This window comes from Calypte anna, chromosome 4B (genome assembly GCF_003957555.1).
Source record: "Calypte anna isolate BGI_N300 chromosome 4B, bCalAnn1_v1.p, whole genome shotgun sequence".
NCBI lineage: Eukaryota > Metazoa > Chordata > Aves > Apodiformes > Trochilidae > Calypte > Calypte anna.
In genome coordinates this window covers 3,118,345-3,128,021 of record NC_044249.1, presented here as the reverse complement: position 1 = coordinate 3,128,021, position 9,677 = coordinate 3,118,345, and positions in this window count along the sequence as shown.

Sequence of the window (9,677 nt, the reverse complement as noted above, 5' to 3'; positions counted from 1 at the left end):
ACACTCCTTGCTGACTTCACATGCAGCAAAACAGGAGGAAATGGAGTATACATCCCCATCAAGACTAACAATTTTCTTCAGCTCTCTCCTATCTGTACGATAATTGTTGTTCTAATTATCATTTTCATTGCAAAGCTCAAAAGTAATTCTTCACTGTCATGGCCAAATTTGTGCATGAAAAGTCAATTTGGTCATCAATTCAAACCTAGCTCTTCACAGGATGAGCCAAATAACAGTCAGCATCCAACCATGCACTACTTTGAAATGCTGAGAGAAGTCAGGCTTTCAAAGGACTGACATCCCTCAGTGGCAATCCCACCCCAGACAGACACCTGAGAGACTCCAGAAACGGGCAGGGGAGGATTTAACCCCAAGCAGCCACAGAGTCCCAGACAAGGCTGCTTGTCTTGGAGACTGACAGAACAAAATTGTGTAAATCCATCTTTCCTGGATGCAAAGTATGTGGCAGCTGGCTGAATCCCAAGAGAATCAGGGTTCAATGTGATCAAGAGTGATCCTACACCTGGTCCTAGACACCTGTCCTCTCTACTGTTCTGGGAGCTTTGCAGATCTTAGTTTGTCTCCTAATTTATTAGGCAGCAGTTTATTGTTTCATTTTGGTTTTTGTTTGTTTGTGGGGCTTGGTTTTTTTTTGTTTGTTTGTTTTGGGTTTTTTTCCCCAGGGAACAGTTATGAATGAAACATTACAAAGTCCGTAACTCTCACCTACATCCAAACAGACGTACATTCTTTCACATGGTTGTAGCCCAGAATCTCCATCACTAAGACCAAACACCACAGTTTACCTCCCAAGACACTGAAATCAACAAAACTGATGCTTCCCAATCTCCAGAACTGAAACCCTACAGAGTGAAACTAAGCAAGCTGTGGGTATGTCACAACCCAGCAAGCCTGCAGAAGGCACCTTGCTAACCTACACAGCTGCATTTCAAGAGGAATGTTGGTTTGTGGATTGAAGGAAGCTGCTTTCTGACTCACCTCTCACCACATGCAGCTGTCATGTCAGATTATCTCATTTTATGAGTGAAAGGAAGGATGTTTTGCCAAAAGCAAACAAGGATAAGAGATGAAAGGGATTTAAGAGGAGGGGGTCAAGACCTCAGATTTAGATATAAGCTTATTATTGTCAAAGAACAGTAAGAAAGAGTGAGAATGGACAGGACATACCTTGTGAGTTTACAAATCTATTTCCACCTACAAATGTCAGTCTAATAACAAAATTACCAGGGTGTCACTTCAGTCCTTACAGTTCAACCTTTACTCATTTATGCTACAGCATCTGCAAGAGGCTTGAGGGATGAACAGCACAGCATGCACTACAGGTCAGCATCTTAAGCCTCAGGCATGCTTTGAGGCTAATCACAGTCTGACAATTACTTGGTGACATATTATGATATTACTTACCTACAATCTTTGGGACTGAGCCCATTGATCACACCCACAGCCATCACCCTGCATAAGTGGTGCTTACCAGCCCACCAGTTTTTATTTTCTTGTAAAGCAGCAATAGAGAGCTTTAGTCCTGCCATCTACCTTCTTTTCTACGCAGTCAGTTCTTAAAAGCACAGATTTTCAAGCAAATAAATCACTGTACAGCAAGATGCAACATACTAGTCCACACAATCATCAGTGTCACATCCCCAAAATAAGTCTAATATGTAGCAGTCTCAACAATCAGAAGGGTGGATAAGGGCTCTAATCACTAGATCACACCTCAAACCCTCCAGTGACATGTTTGTTTGGTTAGCTATATCTGAGCATGCAAATATAGTGGGGAAAATGGATATATATTAAGCAAGAAGATAACAGTTGGAAAATTTACTTTTCTCACCAGCATGATTAAAGGACTTTACACAGAAGACTTCTGAGCAGCAGTTTTACTGTATGCAAAGACAATAAACAGGTAATTGAGAAACAGCAGTATGAAATACAATTTATTTCAAATAAAGTGAGGTTATGTTGATCAGACAACTTCAAAAACCTAACCCTCCATAAGTTAAATTGCATACAGAGTTCTCTTCAACAAAGTAGTCTTTTTCTTAACTAAAGAAAAGCAACAAGGTTTTTATGCACTGGGAGACACAAGCTCCCCCCTAAATTATTAAGAAGTAAATGGCAAGTCCTCTGGAACTTAAATTTCAAAGTCTACAACTTTGTTACTCAGAGAGACTTATCTCATGCCCCTCCTCTAATCAAATTTCTTCTCCACTTTAAAGGAAAGCATCAGGGTTGAAACACAACACAGAATCATGCTGAGACTTGAAGGGGTGGCTGCCTAATTTTATGCTGCTCCCTCATAGACAGCTTACAAACTTGAGCAGTGTTTCAGCAGAATGCACCAAGATTTGTTGGTCAATAAGAAGAAAATGTATTGTTCATAATGGTGTTCTTGACACTTTTCTCTTTGCAGAACAGCAGCTTTTAGCAAAGAACTAGCACATACAAATTGAATCAGAACACTTTCCTGAACTTCAATATATATATAAAAAAACTTGCGTCCAGTTTCCCAGAAATTAATAGGTCTTGATCCCAAGATCCCTTCATAAAACTTTAAATAACCAAGTTTCCAGCTATTGCTGCAATCTAAGAACTTAATTATAACTCCCCTTTCCTTTGCAAAACTTCAACTCTGGAAGCAGTTTGCAAGATAATCATCATAGCAAGAGTATCAGCAAAGGGTATAACTAAGTTCATTAAGTATTTTTTCACAGCTGAGCCAAATTCAGTTCTCACTGCCAGTGAATTTGAATTAGGATATTTGACCTCATGAAGTCAATAATCTAGTGAAAAAACTGAATACAGAAGGGGAGAAGGAAGAGGGTGTTGGAAATAGAACCACAAAGAACAGTCATAATGGCACTTACTTCAGACTACATCATCTCACTGAGACTTGGTTTCTTGGTGAAATCTGAAGTCTCTGGTCCCCAAAGTGCAGTGTACTCATCCCAGGGAATGTGCAAACCAATCCACTGGGGTGCAGGACAATATTACTGTACGCTTAAAAAACAATATTTTAAAAGTAGGATTTAATTTTTATCTTATCTCTTCTTTAATCTCCATTTTTATGTTCTATAGTGTCCATAACATAAATATTAGTACAGTAGTACCTGTATATAGTTTGTAAAGATACTTGTATATTATGGGCAATTTTTTTCACAAATCAAAACAGTTTGGCAAACTGCTGTAAGTAGCACTTCCAACCAAAAGCAACATTCTCAGTGTCTGCAAAGTATTAAAACCCTTCTTGAACACCTAGAACTACCACAATTTTGTTACATCTCCAAGCTATACCAAAACCAGATAATTTAGTAACAGTACCAGTCAAACTCATCTATCCACAACACAACCAAAACCTAGCACACATTGTTTTCTCTTTGTTCTTTTATAACCTCTGAACATTGATAGTTCATTTTCAATGAATTGAATGAAAAGGAAGGTTTTCAAGTGGCCTATCCATTAAAGTATTCAAACTGGCTAGATCAAGGCAGAGGCTTTGGTTGGAACTGGAATGAAAAAGAAGGGGGGGGGGAATATGTTTCCAAAGCTTGAACACAGAGACCACCACTTGACCATGACAGAGCAAGTTTCTTAAGTTCTTAGGATTTCAGTCTGTGCAAACCTCTTATTGTTTCAACCCTTTTTCTTTTTTTTTTTTTTTTTTTTAAAAAAGGCACTTTCCTCAATATACATAAATAATTTTCAGGTTCGGAAAGCATTACCTCCAAAGTAGTTATTTTCTACTCAGCTGTTTCATTGTTTATTATCCCTCTATTTTTGGAGTTATACCAATAAGACTGCAAAGCTTTGCTTCTATCAAAAAACCCAAACAAACAACAGCCCAACAACTAAAAGTCAAACTAATAAATAAACCAGCAAAACAAAACAAAACAAAACAAAAAAACAAAACACAAAAACAGTGCAAAAGTCCAACACCTGAAACAACATTGAGGTAAACTGAATCTTAAGTTGCAATCCTACCTTGGTAATACTCCAAAGTCTACACCAGCCCCTTGATTACAGCACCTCATTGAGGTTCTGGTGGGCTTGTATTGTTTGTTTGATTTGGTTTTGTTTTTTTTTTTTTAAATAAACCCACACCCCAGAGCCGGGTGTGAGCAGGCACCTTTGCAGTGCAGGTGTGGGGGAGGCACATGGTGCCACTGCCACTTGTCACCTCCACCCGCCGAGACAACCCCGATGAGCCCAAATTCCCTCCTCTTATATTCTCATCTATTTTTATTGCCTTTAAACATTGCCACCTCAGAAGGCCTCAAGCTTCCAGCCGCAGAAGCAGACGCCTCACCCCGCGGCTGCGCTAGTCAGGGGGGGGCCCGGTCCTCGCCCTGCTCCCGGGCTCAGCCGCCACCCTCCCGGAACCTTTTCCCCCAGTTTAACACTATTTCCACAGTTTTTTCACCCACCTCATGGCGGGTAGCTCTCTTCCAGGGATTTTCACCCCCGCAGTAAAAAGAATTTCACACAGGGCTCGTCCTCCCCCCCTGCCCGTACCCCAGGTGGGGGAGCTGGGCTTGCCCCGGTCGCCATTAAATCCCCTCCCTTTCCCTGGCCGGGCAGCCCCACGAACCCGCCCCACAGCTGTGGCGAAGCCTTCAGGTGTTAATCGTGTTACTTGAAGTTTCAAAAAAGCTCGGAATCCACATTTCCGTGTTTTAGAGGGCCTGAATGCAAATTCTTCTTGCGCAAAAGTGACTGAAAACAAAACCTACCTTCACAGTTCTGCAGACAACACGTTTGAAACAAAAGTTGAGGAGATAGGCACGCATCCCGGCAGGCTGAATAAAAACGTGTGCATGAGGAAAACGCTTTGCATATAAAGGGACTTGGTGTATTTCCATTCATGGGAAGAATTTGCACGGCTTTTCAGTAACGGAGCAGGTAGCTGCTTCCTGACCTTCACATTTTTAGGAATCTCCATCGTGCTGGAGCAGGGCATTCACCTCTCCTGCCTGCCCTCCAGCGCTGCCTCAGCGGCGGCCATGTCAGGAGGCAGTGCTGGGCTCCGCCATTTTGGAAAGGCAGAGCCCTACGGGTGCCTGCCCGGCCCGAGGTGCCACAGGCTGGGCAAATGTAAATATTTACATTTTCTATGTAAACAGAAAGATAAAATAATAAATAAGTAAATAAAGACAGCAGGTGACTTTCTGCCTTTCCACCTCTCCTTCCCAGAGGAGTGTCCCTCATTCCTGCATGCCTCAGCGGGCCCAGTGAGGGTGGTCCTGAGGGACACCCAGGCTGTGGCCTCCCCACTGGATTACAGGGGTATTAAAAAAATAATATTTTTATCCTATATAAAATAATATGATAGACTTGACTGCAGGGTGGCAGTGGCCTGGCTGGTCCCCCCCCAGCCTGGGATGGGTGGGGAGGATTGCACCTTTCCTGGCAGGCTGCTCCCGCCTCGCTTTGCACCTACTCACCTTTCCATATTAAAAAAGAAAAATGTATGCTGATAAGCTATCCCTAGGTAGTGTTTCTGTGCTGCCCAAGAAAGCCTCTGTGGCTGCAAAGATCCTTCAATAACCTGTCAAGAACTGACATCCCTGTGTAAAGAGCTATTCATCCCGATATCTCATTTTAGATGGATGTACGTGCCACTTTCATATCCTTCAGCTCAGCGTAACATTTGCCCTTTCATGTTCTCAGTTTAAGCCACTGGGAATTCAAAGCTATTTCAAAGCATAATTATAGCAATCTGCATATAAAAGGCTATATGTTCTGTGGAGGTTTCGGCAGAAAAAGCAAACTCCTCAAAAGAAGAAAATGAGGAGTAAATCCCACAACTAAGATTCAGTAAAGTTAATACATTTTTCATCTGATGCGAACAGTCTGTGGATTCGTAAAGCTGCTGGAAAATTGTCTAAACCACTGCTCTGAGTCAGTCTGTGTATTTAAAAAAAAAATAAATGATGTAGCTGCTTTTGGGGCCCGTGGCCTCAAGGCTTCCTGCTGCTTGGTTGGGTTGTGCTGGGTCTCTGGTTGGCCTCAAGGCACTCTGAGAGGTGGGTTTGTTGGGACCACCAAGCTCTGAAGGACCCTCTGGAAGAATTTAAGCACCTTTTGGGACTAGCCTCCAACAACACTGCTTGCTTCAGACATCATGAAAGAGATACCGAAGAGGACATTTAAATAAGTACATCCATCAAGCATTCTTCACAGACAGAAGAATTTCACTGTGGTAATATGAATTGGATAAAGCTGTTTGGGTTTGACTGTATCACGTCACCCTATAACAAAAGTATACAGGCTGTACTGTAGCAACAAACACCGTACATGCTGCATCACAGGAATCAATTAATTCATAATATTCATGACACTGAACATGCAGAGTTAACATCAACAAACTCATAAAAATGCCTAAAAATCCGTTGGGTTTTAATTTACCTTATTTGCTTGATGTGCTTGCTTTAAAATGTCTCTGACTGTTAGAAATAGATGAGGTTTTTTAAGTTGAGTTGCATATAGTCACAGGACTTGAGGAACATTATAATAAATTAAAATTGGTATATTTGTAACATAATAACGAGTACTGGTAATACTGATTTTCTGGGATTATATTTCAGAGGTGGTTTCCCTACCACACAGCTTCTCCCTCTCTCTTTCTAATTTTCCTGGGATAATGCTTTCTGGGAATTATTTCTCTAGGGGTTATGTTTCTATTTTTCTAGGGCTTATATTTCTCTGGTTATGTTTCTGAGGTGGTTTCCCTACCATATAGCTTTCTTTTCACTCTGATTTTCCAGCCCCCTTCCCTGCCACCCCAACTTGTCAAGACACTCTCCTTCATGCCAGTCACTTTTCAGTTCTCCTTAAACTCAGTCTCCTTCATCACCTTCTTTCTCCTTCATAAATTTAGAGGGTGTGTAGAGGTTTCTTCTGAATGAGAGTAAATGCACTGGAAATGCAGCTATCCCATTACCTTCTGCAAGAGCAGCCACCCATTTCACTCCCCCTGGATGACATCCTGCAGATGAACCCCCACACGTTTCTGGGTTTTTTTAGGAAGAGGATGGTAATCATCATTTGCCTGAGAAGAGCCTCACAAAAAAAGTTAAAACTGATATTATCAGTTATACCAAAGATTACAGAATTTGCCTCCTGGATAGGTAAGAGATGCAGAGATGTTTGACTGTTCTATAAAGCTGTATTGTGAAGAGGCTGCAACACGAGATTTCAGTTTACTAATGACAGATACTCAAAGTTACTGGAACAGCTTTAGAAAATCAGTAAAAACTCAGGAAATATACAACTAACATTTCTGTATTTATAGCCTCCTAGTAATGAAATGCATGTCATTTAATGTTTACCAACTTTGTTTTTTTCTTCCCTTTGAGAAAGATATTGCATTGATTGCTAAATTGTAAGAAAGATCTTTCAGTACGGGTTCAGCTCTGATTAAATTGCTCAGTCCAAACCACAGAAGTGAAATTAATAACAATGATTGTTTACTTTTAAAGGAACTTCAAAACATCCCTTTGATTATAGGCAATGCCGGTGTGAGCAATTGGTAAACATGTACTACAAAAAGTAAAATGCTGTTAAAAACATTAGACTTAGAGAGAGGATTTCTCAGAAATTCACAAGAGGCATCGTTCAGTCCTTAAGAAAAGCGTTTTCTTGCCTGTTATTTGCAAATACCATAATTTTTCTCTATTTTTAAATCCTGTATACTTTAGAAAATGGGTAACTTCAGGCTTTTAGCATAGAGGCATTGAAGCATATGGTAGTCCCAGTCCCAAACACTAAAATGTGCCTGCCTGTGCCAACTCTTAATTACCAGCTCATTAACACTCAGGTGTCAATTGCTGGTGGCAAAGGCAATACTCAGTTGGCCTGGTTTCTGTCATGCACAATGTAATTAAATTGACCTCCACACAAGGAGCCCAGTAGTTGCCTGATACTGCTTGGACACCGATTGCCACACTAATCACAATCGTGTAATTTAGTGAATCACACAGTGTAATGAGGGAAAGACTCTGGAGAGTACCAAATTGTACTTGCATATGTAATAATGACTTTAAGGACAATTAGGGAAATAATCACTGCTCTGTTTTCTTCCAAGCTAATAATGAACTGCAGTAACTATTTGAGTTTCTCTTGTTGATTTTAAACTTCAGCTGCTATCTTCTATATTAAAATAATGGTTAGCAGCAATTAAAATGTATTAGAAAAAATAATAATGGCAAAAAAGCTCCATCTTCATTGTTAATAGCCCCAGAACAGATTATGGTTTCATGTACTACTGTCTGCCTAGTTAGTATCTGAGAGACCTGTAGTAGATATTGATTAAATGTATGTCACTGACCTCCAAAATGAGGGGGTGTGCAGTCACCCTCACCTCTCATGACCTTTCCTTCCCATCACAGTGGTGTGAAGGAAACCAGCCAGGGCTGTGGGTGGAAGTGTGGGCTCTGGCTTTGTCACTCACTGACTTCTGAACAATGTGTACTGACACAGGTACTCAGGTTAGCTGAGATTTGTTAAATGCAGCTTTCTGGGGTTAATGTACAGCTGCTGAAGAGGCCTCTCTGCCTTGGGACTTAAGAAGACAGAGCTTCTAAGATGAAGTTTGTTGTATTGAAGTTTTGGCTCTTAAATGAAGTGTCAGAATTTAGAGCATAGTTATCTTCAGCTCCCTCTTGGCCAGGTAGGCAGCACCAGCAGTCATTTCAGTGCTGCTTCAATTTCAGCTCACCTTAATACTCTCTCTCTTTCCCTGTATTATTTATCACCTGACTGCTGTATCCTAATGAGGTCACCTAATGTCAATGTCTAAACTTGGATAGGATGGATCTGGGCTATAGCATGCAACCACAATTCAAACTTGAGAATTTCCAAAAGGTCAAGCCACACCTTAACTTCAGCATTTTGTCTTCATTAGCTCTGAAGGCTCTGAGTCCCCCAACAGTTCTCTAGCCTTACACAGAAACTGAAATTCTGGGCTTAATACTTCTGTGGACAAAAGCACTAATCATCATCTCTTTTCCTCCCTGCTCATCCTCTGCCTGCAGGCTGTCTGTCCTAAACATCCTTATACAGCACCACTCAACTTCAGCACTGTATAGATTAGGTTCCCACCTCTAATTCTTGGATATTTTCCCCTGTGGTCCTCTGTTTGTCTAAATCCTGCTGCTGACTTTAATAATTAAACTGTAAGACTGGCTTGGTGAGGGCATCTTATTATTAGTGTTTGGGCATTCCTAGTAAAAGTGACTCTGCCTACAGGTGGGTCTACTGTGTGCACAATCTGATGTCCATACCCAAGTTTGAGTCAGAATATGTATTTTGCCCTTGTACTGGTGCATTGTGTGCATTTCATTAATCACCACATCACATAAAACATGAAGCAGAATTTTTATGATACATGCAAGTGACTTTCTAATATATAATACAGAATGTCAGGTATCTTTGCATGGGGATATTGGGTGGTGGCCATTTGTGGCGCATGCTAAAACTAAAACTTAAAAATTCAAGGCTCTGCTGCAGGTATTTTACATATAATAAAAATCCTGGTCTTAGATTTTGCTTTTCCACTGACACCAGTGGGACATCTGAGCTTGTATTCGATCAGTTCAGTTGTCACAGTGAATTAGAATTAGAATCAGCCGGGTTGGAAAGGACCTCTGAGATCATCAAGC